The sequence below is a fragment of the Monodelphis domestica genome, chromosome 3, assembly GCF_027887165.1.
Source record: "Monodelphis domestica isolate mMonDom1 chromosome 3, mMonDom1.pri, whole genome shotgun sequence".
NCBI lineage: Eukaryota > Metazoa > Chordata > Mammalia > Didelphimorphia > Didelphidae > Monodelphis > Monodelphis domestica.
Window position 1 is genome coordinate 75786470 of NC_077229.1, and position 11650 is coordinate 75798119.

Here is an 11650-nt window from a genome sequence, read left to right on the forward strand (position 1 = left end):
CCCCTCCCCCTTTGTGGGGCGGTGCCCCTTCCCCTCCCCCCTGCCTCCCTCTTGGCTTGTAGGGCGGTGCCCCCCTCCCCCCCTCGTCCCTTGGGCATTGGCCCTTCCCCCTTCTCAGGCTGGCACCACCACCCCTTACTGCTCCTCCTCTCCCCTTCCTCGGGCTTATAACCCTCTCCCTGTTCCCCTCCCCCACTCAGGCCATCCCCCACCATCTCAATTCAGACCCCAGCCTGGCTCTGACCTCCTTTCCCTTCTCTTCTCTTCCCTTCCCTTCCCTTCCCTTCCTAACCCTCCGCCCCCATCCCCGGCCCAGAACCAGCAAAACCCAGTCTGCCCCTGCCTCTTTTTGGAGATGCCCGCTGTTCCCCTCACCCACGCCTAAGGCTTTTGGGAAGTATTTTCTAGCCCAGAAGCTGAGTTCTTTCCACCACTACCACCCTCCCGAAAAGTAAAAAGAAATGGGGGGGTCCCCTACCATGACTGTATGAGGGTGAATGGAACCTTCTCCTTATTGGTCAGGAGAGTGAATGAAATCCCCCCATTGGCCAGGACAGTGAATGGAACCCCCCCCTCCTTTATTGGCCCTGAAGGGGTTTATTTTCTCCCCCCATCCCTGACTGTATCCAGCTCCAAGCCTTTCCCACCAGGATGTCCCCTTCATACCTCTGCAGAGCAAATTGGAGCCAAGTGAGTAAGTGAGGGGGTTTAGGGTGGGCGGATGGGAGCGTTAATGATCTTGGGCACCTCTGCTTGAAAAATGAGGTGTGGGAGGCACACCAAAGAGCTTTTACCCACTTAAGCCCCTAGAGATAGCCTTCACCAGCCTACTCCACCCCCAACCCCCAACCCCCCCCCCGCCCCCCACATCCAAAGGCCATGCCCAAGTGCCTGGGTGGAGAGGCTATAGGGATCATCCTTCTGCCCGTTTTCTCACCTGCCTCCATGAGAGCACCTGGTACCACCTTCTTCAGGGTTCCAGGCTATGCCATAGCGCCTCAGTGGGTATCTAACATCCTCTGAAATTCTATAGCACTGTTATTGCCTTAGGATGAATATTATATTGTTTACTTGTTTCCTGAGCCAGTGTCAGGAGATCTGGATTCTACTATGACTTTGTCCCAGACTCACTGAAACTTTGGACAACCACACTCCTCCTACTTGAGCCTCAGTTTCTCCACTTGCAAAATGAAGGAATTAAGTAAGATGATCTCTGCAAAGCTCTTCCATTTTGGATTTTCTAGGTACTGAAGTCTCTTCCAATTCTGTTTCTAGGTTCTAAAAGGCCTTCCAACTCTGTCAGTCTATTATATGTTCTAAGGTCCCTCAGAATTGTAAAGTCAGAAGAACTGGGTTCAAATCCACTCCTTTTGTTATTCTGAGCAAATCATTTAACCACTGTTGACCTTAGTATTCTCATCTATAAAACAAGGGGGTTGGACAGTTGTCCTCTAGATTCTTTCCAGTTCTGCCATTCTATGTCCAAAGGGTTCTTCCCACTCTGGTACCTCATATTTTATGCTGTAAGTTTTCTCTTCCAGCCCTGACAAGATTCTCTCCACCGCTAATATTTGATGTGACCTATTTTCAAAGGCCCAAGGCACTTTCTAGCCCTTGCTCTGTGTTCTAGGAGTCTATCTCACCTCCCCCCATAGGTCCTGGTCATCCAGGGCAATGTTTTCCTGTTTCAAAGTGATCTGGGCACACAGCAAGCTCTTAATTAAATGCCAAGGAAGGAATAAAGCAATGAATGGTGTGACTGAGTTCTAGGTGACCTGGGCAGATGCCTATGGCATTCAAGACCTTCCAAGTCTGGCTTCAACCTGCCTACCTAGTTCACTCATAGAATTAGAACAGATCAGACTTGGAAGGAATCTTGGATAGTCCACCAATCCCCCTCATTCTGAAGCAAAGCCCCCTTGCTCTAGGTCATGGATGCATAGCCTTGAAGATTTATAGCTGGGAAGGGACTAGAGAGATGATGCTGTCTGGTTTCCTCAGGTTATGATTGAGGAAACAGTACAGTTCTCCCTTCCTCTCATCTGTTTGCTTCTTAGCTCCTCACCAAAGAACTCCCCCAGACCCTCTCATTTCTTCCCTCCTGTCTTCACACACACCATTTCCCAGTCCCTGGAATGGCTTCCCGCCCACCATCTTTGCCTGTAAATCCTCCAGACTTCCTTTAAGGCCCAGTTCCAGTGCCATCTCCTCTGATGAGTCTGTCCCCATTCCCCTCTGATACCCCTTTGAAGCCCTCATGATACTGACTGCAGGTTTTTTTCTTTTCCTGCCCCCATCTTGCCTTTCTTTGCCTGGGCTATCTGGACAAGGCATCTGATTCAAGGGTAGGGGTGGGGAGGACATATTTTTGCTCTTTGGAAAATTGTTTTACTGTTTTCTGTGGGCCCATTTTGACTTTTATCTCCACAGTGGCTATCCCAGGCTCTAACTCCTTGCTCTCCAAGCAAAGGATAATTAATAACTCACATTTCTGTCATAATAACCACATTTATGCAGGACTTAAAAGCTTAAAAACACTTTATCTGCTGTACTCCATTTTAGCCTCAAAACAACACTGTAAGGTAGCATCTATAGATCTAATTTTGCTGACGAGGAAACTGTCCTCTGGCTAGTAAATATCAGAGGTTGGATTTGAACTCAGTTCAGAGGCTCATAAAACAAAGAATTAAAGCCACCCATCTAGGCCAGCCCCCTTCAGAAACTGAGGGAAATGTCCAAAGATTAGCAGCTGTGGAGATGGGGACAGGATTGGTGCCTGGGGCCTTAGATTCCAGATCAGACATTCTTTCTACTGTGTTGTAGGACTTCTGTTAAATGGCTCCCTCTCACCTCAGCCTGCAAACCTTAAAAGGGCTTTATCTTTAAAGCTGAGCTAGAATTCCCAGGTTTCTTCAAGTGCTCTGCTTCAGGCTACCTCCCACAAGAGGCTTTTAATCCTGTTAGCTGCTGAGGGCCCCCCTTTCCCAGCCAGATTATATTTACCTTGTGTATATTTCTATCTATGTATACATAAGATTCATATTTTGTTTCTTCCAAAAGAATGGAAGCTTGTTGAGGTCAGGTTCTGTCTCTTTGAAGAAGATAGTATGGAACCTTCAGGGGAAAGGATTTAAATACTGCCTTTAATGGGGAATATTTGTAAAGTACTTAGTACAGTGAGTGGCACACAGTAGGTGCTTAATAAATGTTTATTTCTTACCCACCCCTCCACTACTTGTGTGAGAAAATAAATGCCTTGTTTATGGGGTCTGTTTCCTCATCTATAAAATGAGGGTGTCTTTCTGGGGTCCCTCTCAGCAATAACTTTATGATCAGTTCCATGCATGGAGACTCTTGTCTTCACACCCAGAGAGATCAGGTAAAGAGTCTTGGGTTCCTCTATTCAGTGACCCCCACCTAGCTGGAAGGTAAGCTCCTTGTTTTGGGCTCTGTATCCCAGTGCCCTAGAGGTCTGTCTGGTCAATTACATCTAAAGGAAACACCCTGAGCCCTTCCCCCATGGGGTCCTTGCTGGCCCAGCACTGAAGAGGTTAAACACTGAGGTTTTCCAAACTGTCGTCTTAATCTCCTGCTACTCCTACTGCCTAGAATCAAGGAGAGGCTGGTGGCTACAGGTTTACCTGAGGACACACTGAGGAATTGCCCAGAGTGGGCAGATGACCCATGACTGAGCAGGTAGGGTGGGAGTCCCAGGAAGTGGCTTGCAGTTAGAGATCTGGATTATAGAGTTCCATTTGGGGTGATCTAACTAAGATGTGGCTGTGTTGGCCTGAAGTGGGTGGTATATCCCTAGACTGAAGTGTTTGCATTGGAGGGAGGTGGGGGTGCGGGATTCTTGGCAGTCACAATATTGGTGTTAGGAAAAGAGGACTGAATTTAGAGTCTGAAGGTCTGAGTTAGAATCCTGGTTCAGAAGTCACTCCCTCTCTCTGAAGCATTTTATGTATCCCCATTTAAAAGATGAAGACATCTAGAAAATGGAGACTCAACCTATTTACCTCCTGAGATTATTGTGAAGAAATTTAAATAAACCTTAAAAGGCACAATAGGATGTTATATTTTATCTCTGTCCAGCATATGCACATATGATTGTTTAGATGATCTTTTACATAGATACTTATAAGGATGTCCCGGTTCTTGTTTTTGCCTGCCACACATGTGAGTGCATCTTCTTCTGAAGGACTGTCTTGGCACGTATTTGCAAGTATATAATATAACTCACATTTCTTCAGCCCTTTAAGGCTTGCAGAGTGTTTTTGCCCTATAACCCCAGAGGTACCACTAAATGTAATTATTGCTAATATTACTATTCCCATTTTACAGATGAGATAACTGAGGTACACTGACTTGCTTAAGGTCTAACTTAAGTTAATACATACTTGGATCCCTTGAATCCAAGGTCCAAATATTCTTTACACCCTATCATTCATTTAACAAACATGTTTTAAGATCCTATTATATGCCAAGTACTATGCATGGGGCTGGGAATTCAAGGACCAAACCTGAAACTATGCCTACCTATGGATGGTAGACTAGAACTGGAAGGGACCTCAGAGATCATTTGGAAATCTGAGGCCAGAAGAGGTGACATGATTTGCCCAAGACCAGTCTAGAGTTGAAATATTTTATTCATTTTTACATAAATTTATTATTTCTTCTTTCCACTCCCCTCATTGAACAATACAAATAAGACATTCATAACAAATATGTATGGCAAATTCCCATGTGTCATTTTTTTTAAACTCTTAACTGTCATCTTAGAATTCATACTAAATATCAATTCCCAGGCAGAAGAGCAGGAAGGGCTAGGCAATTGGGGTTAAGTGACTTGCTCAAGGTCACACGGGTAAGAAGTGTCTGAAGCTAGATTTGAACTCAGGACCTCTCATTCCTAGACCTGGCTTTCTCTCCACTGAGCCACCTAGCTGCCATTATGTGTCATTCTACATCTTCAGTTCCTCCTCTGGCTGGCTCCTGTCAAAGATGTGGACGTCATCTTCATTTCTCTAGGATAGTAGTTGGCCATTGCATTAATAAGTGTTCTGAAGTTTTTCAAAGTTATTTTCTCCTATGATATTGTTGTTGTCTAAATAGTTCTGCTTTTTCTCACTTCACCCTTTTTCTGGATTCCTCTGAAACCATCCATTTCATCATTTCTTATGACATCGTAATATTCTATTACATTCCTGTACCAAAATTTGCTTAGCCATTCCCCAACAGATGGGCAGCCCCTAAGTTTCCAGTTCTTTGCCAGTACAAAAAGAGCTGCTAGAATATTTTTGTACACAAGGGTCCTTTTTCTCCTTCTTGGATCTCTTTGGAGTAGAGGCCTAGGAATGGTATCACTGGGTCTAAGAGCATGCACGGTGGAGTCACTTTGGAGGCACTCTTCAGAGATGGAATTTGAACTCAGGTTCCTTGACTCCAAATCTGATGATTCTGGTTCAGCTCTTTAAAACTACATCACCAGGGCTTCCTGAAGGAACTTGTGTCCTGTTGGGGATGAAACAATATTGGAGCAAGTAATAGAAAAATAAATGCAGAATACATGTAAAACAGATACAAAATAATTTCCCCATGGCCAGTCCTGGGTACTACTGTAGAATCAGGGCTAGAACTGTAAGAAGTGGGAGCTGAGCAGATCCTGAATGGAAATTAGGGAATGGAGATGGAGATGAGGTAGCTTCTGAGGTCTTTCTTCAAGCTCTAGAGAGTTGTATACATCTTCCCTCATTTGACTCAACATTCCTGGGAGGTGGGTGCTATTATGATCTTCATTTTGCAGACGAGGAATGTGAGGCAGACAGAAATTAAGTGACTTGCCCAGACTCACAGAACTGGCAAGCATCTGAGCCTGGATTTGAACTGGACTCCAGGCAAGTAGGCCAGTTAGTGGAATATACAGTTCTGAAAGGGGAGTTATATTTGAGAGAGAGAGAGAGAGAGAGAGAAAGGAAGAGAGAGCAAGGGAGAGAGAGAGGGAGAGAGAAAGGAAGAGAGAGCAAGGGAGAGAGAGAGAGAGAGAACTATGTTTCAGGCACTGTGTTAAAACACTAGGGATAAAAATAAAGGCAAAGAACCAATCTCTTTTTTCAAGGAGCTAAAAGTCTAAAGGAGAAAGACAACAGAAGAGAAAACTGGAAAGGCAGGGAGGGTACTCACTAGGAGCAAGGAAACTGATGAGGAAGTAGAGAAGCCCAGTGTCTGGAGCAAGCTGGGATGAAATGAGCATGGCTGAGGCCTTTTATGAAATGATGGCCTGGGCTTGGGAGTCACCATTCAGGAGAGCAAAGCTAGACTGAGTTAGATTGGAAGGTTTTTGAAAGCCAATTGGGGAGTTTATACTTCTCTTGGAGGCACTATACCTTCTCCCCCCCCCTTTTTTTTTACTTTAAACCCTTGCCTTCTATTTTAGAATCAATACTAAGTATCAGTTCTAAGGCAGAAGAGAAGAAAAGGCTAGGAAACTGGAGTTAAGTGACTTTTCCAAGGTCACATAGCTAGGAAATTTCTGAAGTCAAATTTGAACCTAGGACCTTCCAACTCTAGGACTAGCACTCTATCCACTGTGCTACCTAGCTGCCCCCACTAGAGCTTCTTGAGCAGAGGAGAGGAGATTTAAGTAAGAAGCAGAAATCTGAGGAAGAGCCTTTAAGATTCTGGAAGCTATGTGTCAAAATGGCTAGAGAGATAGACTTGGAATTAGGAAGACTCGAGTTTAAATCCTACCTGAATCCCTTAGTAGCTAGCTATATGACTTTAAGCAAGCCACAATGCTTAGGGTTTATGTATTATACTTTATGCCCATATAGTATGTACTTCTCTGAGCCTCAGTTTGCTCATCTGTAAAATGAGAGGGTTGGGCTCAGTGGTTCCTAGGATCTCTTTCTGCCCTAAATCTATGATCCTGCGATTCCAGCGATTATTAGCCATCATTAGAAATTCTAAGCTAATGGCTAGGCTGCTCTGGACAGAGAGACTTTCCTTTTCTCCTCCTCCTCCTTAGGTCCAGGCTTCTGCCAGATGTCCCTGTGTGAGGGTTGGGGAGAAGGCCCCACTCTGAGCCCACAATAGGCCTAGATTCCAAAGTTAGGGGCTCTGGCTGCTTCATCCAACAAAGACTCAAAGGGGAAGCATTTATTAAGCACCTATTAGATACTATGGCATTACTCTTGGCTACTGAGAAGTGACTGGTAGGGAGAAGCCGAGGTGAGGTGGGAGTCTATTCCTGGTACCTGGACCTGTTGCTTTTCTCTCTGTTCAGTATTTTGTTCCTCTGCTCCTTAGGACAGAACAGCTTCCCCCAGCCCCACCCCCCTCAGTCCTACCCCTGCCTCCTTAGGACAGTCCATGCAGTGGGACACTGCTCCCAGGGTGGCCACCAGAGGGCAAACCTTCCCATCTTGTTAATGACTTAGAAGGAGTCCTAGATTCTTTCTTAGAATGTCAGAGTTGAGGGAACTTTAATTTAAAAAAAAATGTTTCCACCAAAATTATTGTACTGACTTCCCTTTTGGCAATTCCATTCGCTTTTGGGGACAAATAATTTTCTATCGTGTTTGTAAGTGATCTTTTTGTTAATATTATAGGTAGAATCGTAATGTGTGATTATAAGACTTCATCATAAGGACATTTCAGCATGTCTGCATCTGCCTCTCAGTCCCATTCCCTCATTGGAAAAGGAGTAATAAGATGAAATGAAATTCAAATGTATCTTGCTACAAAATGGATCCAATGTATTTGAATGTATTCTTTTTAATTTAAACTCTTACCTTCTGTCTTAGAATTGGTACTAAGTATTGATTCCAAAGCACATGAAATGTAAGGGCTAGGCAGTGGGGGTTAAGTGACTTGCCCAGGGTCACACAGCTAGGAAGTGTCTGAGGGCAGATTTAAACCTAGGACCTCCCAACTCCAGGCCTGGCTCTATCCCAGAGGCACCTTACTATCCCTGAATGTATTCTTTAGAAACTTACCTTTGGAGATTGCTATTTTTAAAACATAGAGATATTTATCCACTTTTAAGTAGAGAATTTGGAATGGGTAAATGACTCTTAAGAATTTACTTAATGATCGAGAACTGGCTTGGGAAGAACTTTATAACAGAGAATATCAGAGCTGGGAAGGCCCTTGGCACACAAAATGTCAGGGCTTCATATATCATATGATGATCACTGTATTTCTTGTTTTTTCAGTGGTGGAGTGAGGGAGAGAATTTGGAACTGAAAATAAAAATTAAAAATTAAAAGAAAACAGAATGTCAGAGGTTGTTGGAGAAGGGACTTAGAACATAAAATAGAACATTAGAGCTGGGAAGGACCTTAGAACATTGAGAGATAGAGAAAGGTGGGATTTTAATGAGATGTAGTTGTGGCATAGTGGAAGGAGTCACAGGATCTGGGTTTGAATCTTGGTTCTGTTACTACTCATGTAATCTTGGATGAGTCACTTAACCTTTAAGCTTTAAGTTCCTTGTCTTTAAGATGAGAGAATTGGCATAAATGGCCTCTCAGCTCCCTTCTACCTCCAACTCTTTGACCCTCTGAACAACAAATGTAAGAGCTGAAAGGTGGAAAGAAATAGACTAGAAAAGCAGAGGGAGCTGAAGACCACTGAGTGAAAGAGGAGCCTCTTCTGTTTAACAAACTACCCTCCATCCTAGACCTTTGACTCTCCTCTTCCCCATTTTCACAAGCTCATAGAAACCAGGATTCCTCCAGAAGACAGTATAACCTCAGTCACTCTCCCCATGATTGAGTGTTCTTTCTCTCATGTTCCCTGAGACACTCTGAACTAGCAGGAGGGTCAAAGTGGATTTCCGCAGGTTCCTCATTTCCACTTTCAGACCTTCCTTCCAACATGGACATTCAGTTTCTCTGGGTATCTACTCCAGCCTCCTTTTTCACCAGCCAATTTTCTCTCCTTTTTTTTTGGTCTTTCCCTCCCTCTCCTTCTTTTCCTCCCTCCCTTCCTCCCTTCCTCCCTCCCTCCCTTCCTTCCTCCCTTCCTCCCTTCCTCCCTTCCTTCCTTCCTTCCTTCCTCCCTTCCTTCCTTCCTTCCTTCCTTCCTTCCTTCCTCCCTCCCTCCCTTCCTTCCTTCCTTCCTTCCTTCCTCCCTTCCTTCCTTCCTTCCTTCCTTCCAAGAACATTGGTCCAAATCCACAGCTGATTACCATGAAAGCTTTAATCTGCTCTATTTTCAACCTGGACCAGTTTGCCCCTCTGTAGACAGTCTGGAGGCCCCCAGATACCCAGAGATTCCCCAAAGTGGCACCAGACTTACTGTAGATATCCAATTAGCTTAGCCCACTGTAACTCAGAGTGGGCAGTTTGGTGATGAAGTGTACACAGTGATGGGCATGGAGTCAGGAAGACTTATCTGCCTAAGTTCAAATCTAGTCTCAGACATGTACTGTCTGGGTGACCCTAGCCAAGTCATTTAACCTTATTTGCCTCAGTTTCCTCATCAGTAAAATGAGCTGGAGCAGGAAATGGCAAACCATTCCATTATCTCTGCCAAGAAAAACCTCCAGTTGGACAGAGCTGAAAAATAACTGAATGAAAAGATATATATGTGCATATGTGTACATATTTCTTGCTATTCTAAGATTTCTCCCAGCTCTGACATTCTGTGCTCTAAGTCTTCTCCCAATTATAACATTCTGAGTTCTAAGGGTCCTCCCAATTCTGACCTTCTCTGAGTCTAAAATGAGATAATTTAAAGAACTTCACAAATGTTAAAGTACTGTACAGTGCTACCTATTATTATAGGTGGCTGGGTGGTACAGTGGATAGGATACTTCCCAGAGTCAGGAAGACCTGTGTTCAGAAGCCATTCTAGCCATGTAATGTTAGGCAAATGTCACTTTACCCCTTTGCCTCAATTGCCTCAACTGTAAAACAGCTACTGATCTTATTATATTTGCCATTTCTTTGATCTAGTTGTTTCTACTGGCCAAGCATTGTGATTAATATTAATAGCCATAATAATGATAATAAAGGCAAGTTTACTTGTTAGCTAGAGTTTTTGAAGTTTGGACCCCTGAGATAGAAATAGTGTCCGTCCTGGATACCTGATCTGCAAACCTATGAGGGCTGAGCTGGGGACGCAGACACTTATGGCTGCACTGACAAAGTGACTAAAATGTCCAGAACCTTTGACCTGCTGGGCAAAAACCCTATGAACTTTGATAACAGGAGAAAAAACCAAGCCACATTCCTCTGAACTTTTATAGTAGCATTTTTAGTAGTAGCAAAGAACTAGAAACAAAGTTGCTGTCCTTCCACTAGGAATGGGGTGACAAACTGGCCCATGAAGGGATCAGATATTGCCAAACAATAAGAAATGGTGCCTGTGAGAATCACAGGAAAGAATGGGAAAGCTTCTATGAACTGATACAAAGTGAAGTCATCAGAATCAGGAATAAGATCTATGTAATCATCACCACAATGGAAATGGAAACAAGAAATTGAATTTTCTAATTATGCCTAAACTTAGCTCCAAAGAAGAAATAAAATGCATGTTGTTCCCTCTTTTTCTTTTTCCCTTTATTTTATTTTATGTTTTTAAAACCCTTACCTTCTGTTCTGGTTGGAGTATTGGTTACAAGGCAGAACAGCGGTAAGGGCTAGGCAATGGGGGTCAAGTGACTTGCCCAGGGTCACACATCTGGGAAATGTCTGAGGTCAAATTTGAACCCAGGACCTCCCATCTCTAGGCCTGGCTCTCAATCCATTGAGCTGCCCCCTTTCTTTTCCCTTAGGGAAAAAAAAAACACCTTACCTTCCATTTTAGAATTTATATTAAAAATGGATTCTAAGGCAGAAGAGCAATAAGGGCTTGGCAATTGGAGTTGAGTGACTTGCCCAGAGTCACACAGCTAGGAAATTTCTGAGTTCAGATTTGAACCCAGGACTTCCTGTCTCTAGAGCTAACTTTCTATCCACTGAACCACCTAACTGCCCCCACCTCTTCTTTTTCAAAATGGACACACTGGGGCTTCTGAGTCCCACAGTCAGGATGTGTTGAAGACAGGACAGTGTGGTGAGGAACACTGATTGGTTTTGTTGAATACATGCCTCTCTCTTTTGTTCTCTTTAAAAGGAATACCCTTTAGGATGGGAAATGTAATCACCCAACCAGGCAAGAAGCTTTTATTCATTGACTTACTATGTGCCAAGTACTGGGCCAGGTGCTTGGAGACACAAAGGAAAAACGAAATAGCCACTGCCCTCAGGGAGATGACAGTCTTATCAATGTCCACTTCTATAAGTATGGACAAAACAAATAGAGTAATTTGGCGGAGGAGGATCTGGCAGCCGAGAGTTCCAGCTAGACCTCCTGAAGGAGGTTGTCCCTGAGCTGAGCCTCTAAGAGGCAGAGAGGAGGAGGGAGGGAATCCTAGACATGGGAGGTGGCTAGTGAAAAAAGCTCAGAAGTGGGAGATGGAGGAGCATCCTATGTACAGAAAGCTAGTTGGTCAGTCAGAGCAGAGAATATGTGGAAAGGTATTAAGGGGCCAGGTTGTGAATAGCATCCAATTCCCACCTGAAGATTTACATTTGTTCTAAGAAGTAATGGGGAGCCTCTCCTCCCTTTCTCAACCAAACTTCTAGAAGTTCCTTCCACT

The 11650-nt window shown here is 44.1% G+C and overlaps 1 long non-coding RNA gene across 1 annotated transcript in view; it reads left to right on the top strand.

Annotated features, from left to right (window-relative positions):
* Window positions 1–17: 17 nt before the first annotated feature.
* LOC130458257 (uncharacterized) overlaps window positions 18–11650 on the top strand; it is a 31356-nt gene continuing 19723 nt past the window's right edge. Inside the window, exon 1 of the long non-coding RNA XR_008917363.1 lies at window positions 18–694. This is a non-coding gene — a long non-coding RNA (uncharacterized LOC130458257). The remainder of the gene's footprint in view (window positions 695–11650) is intronic.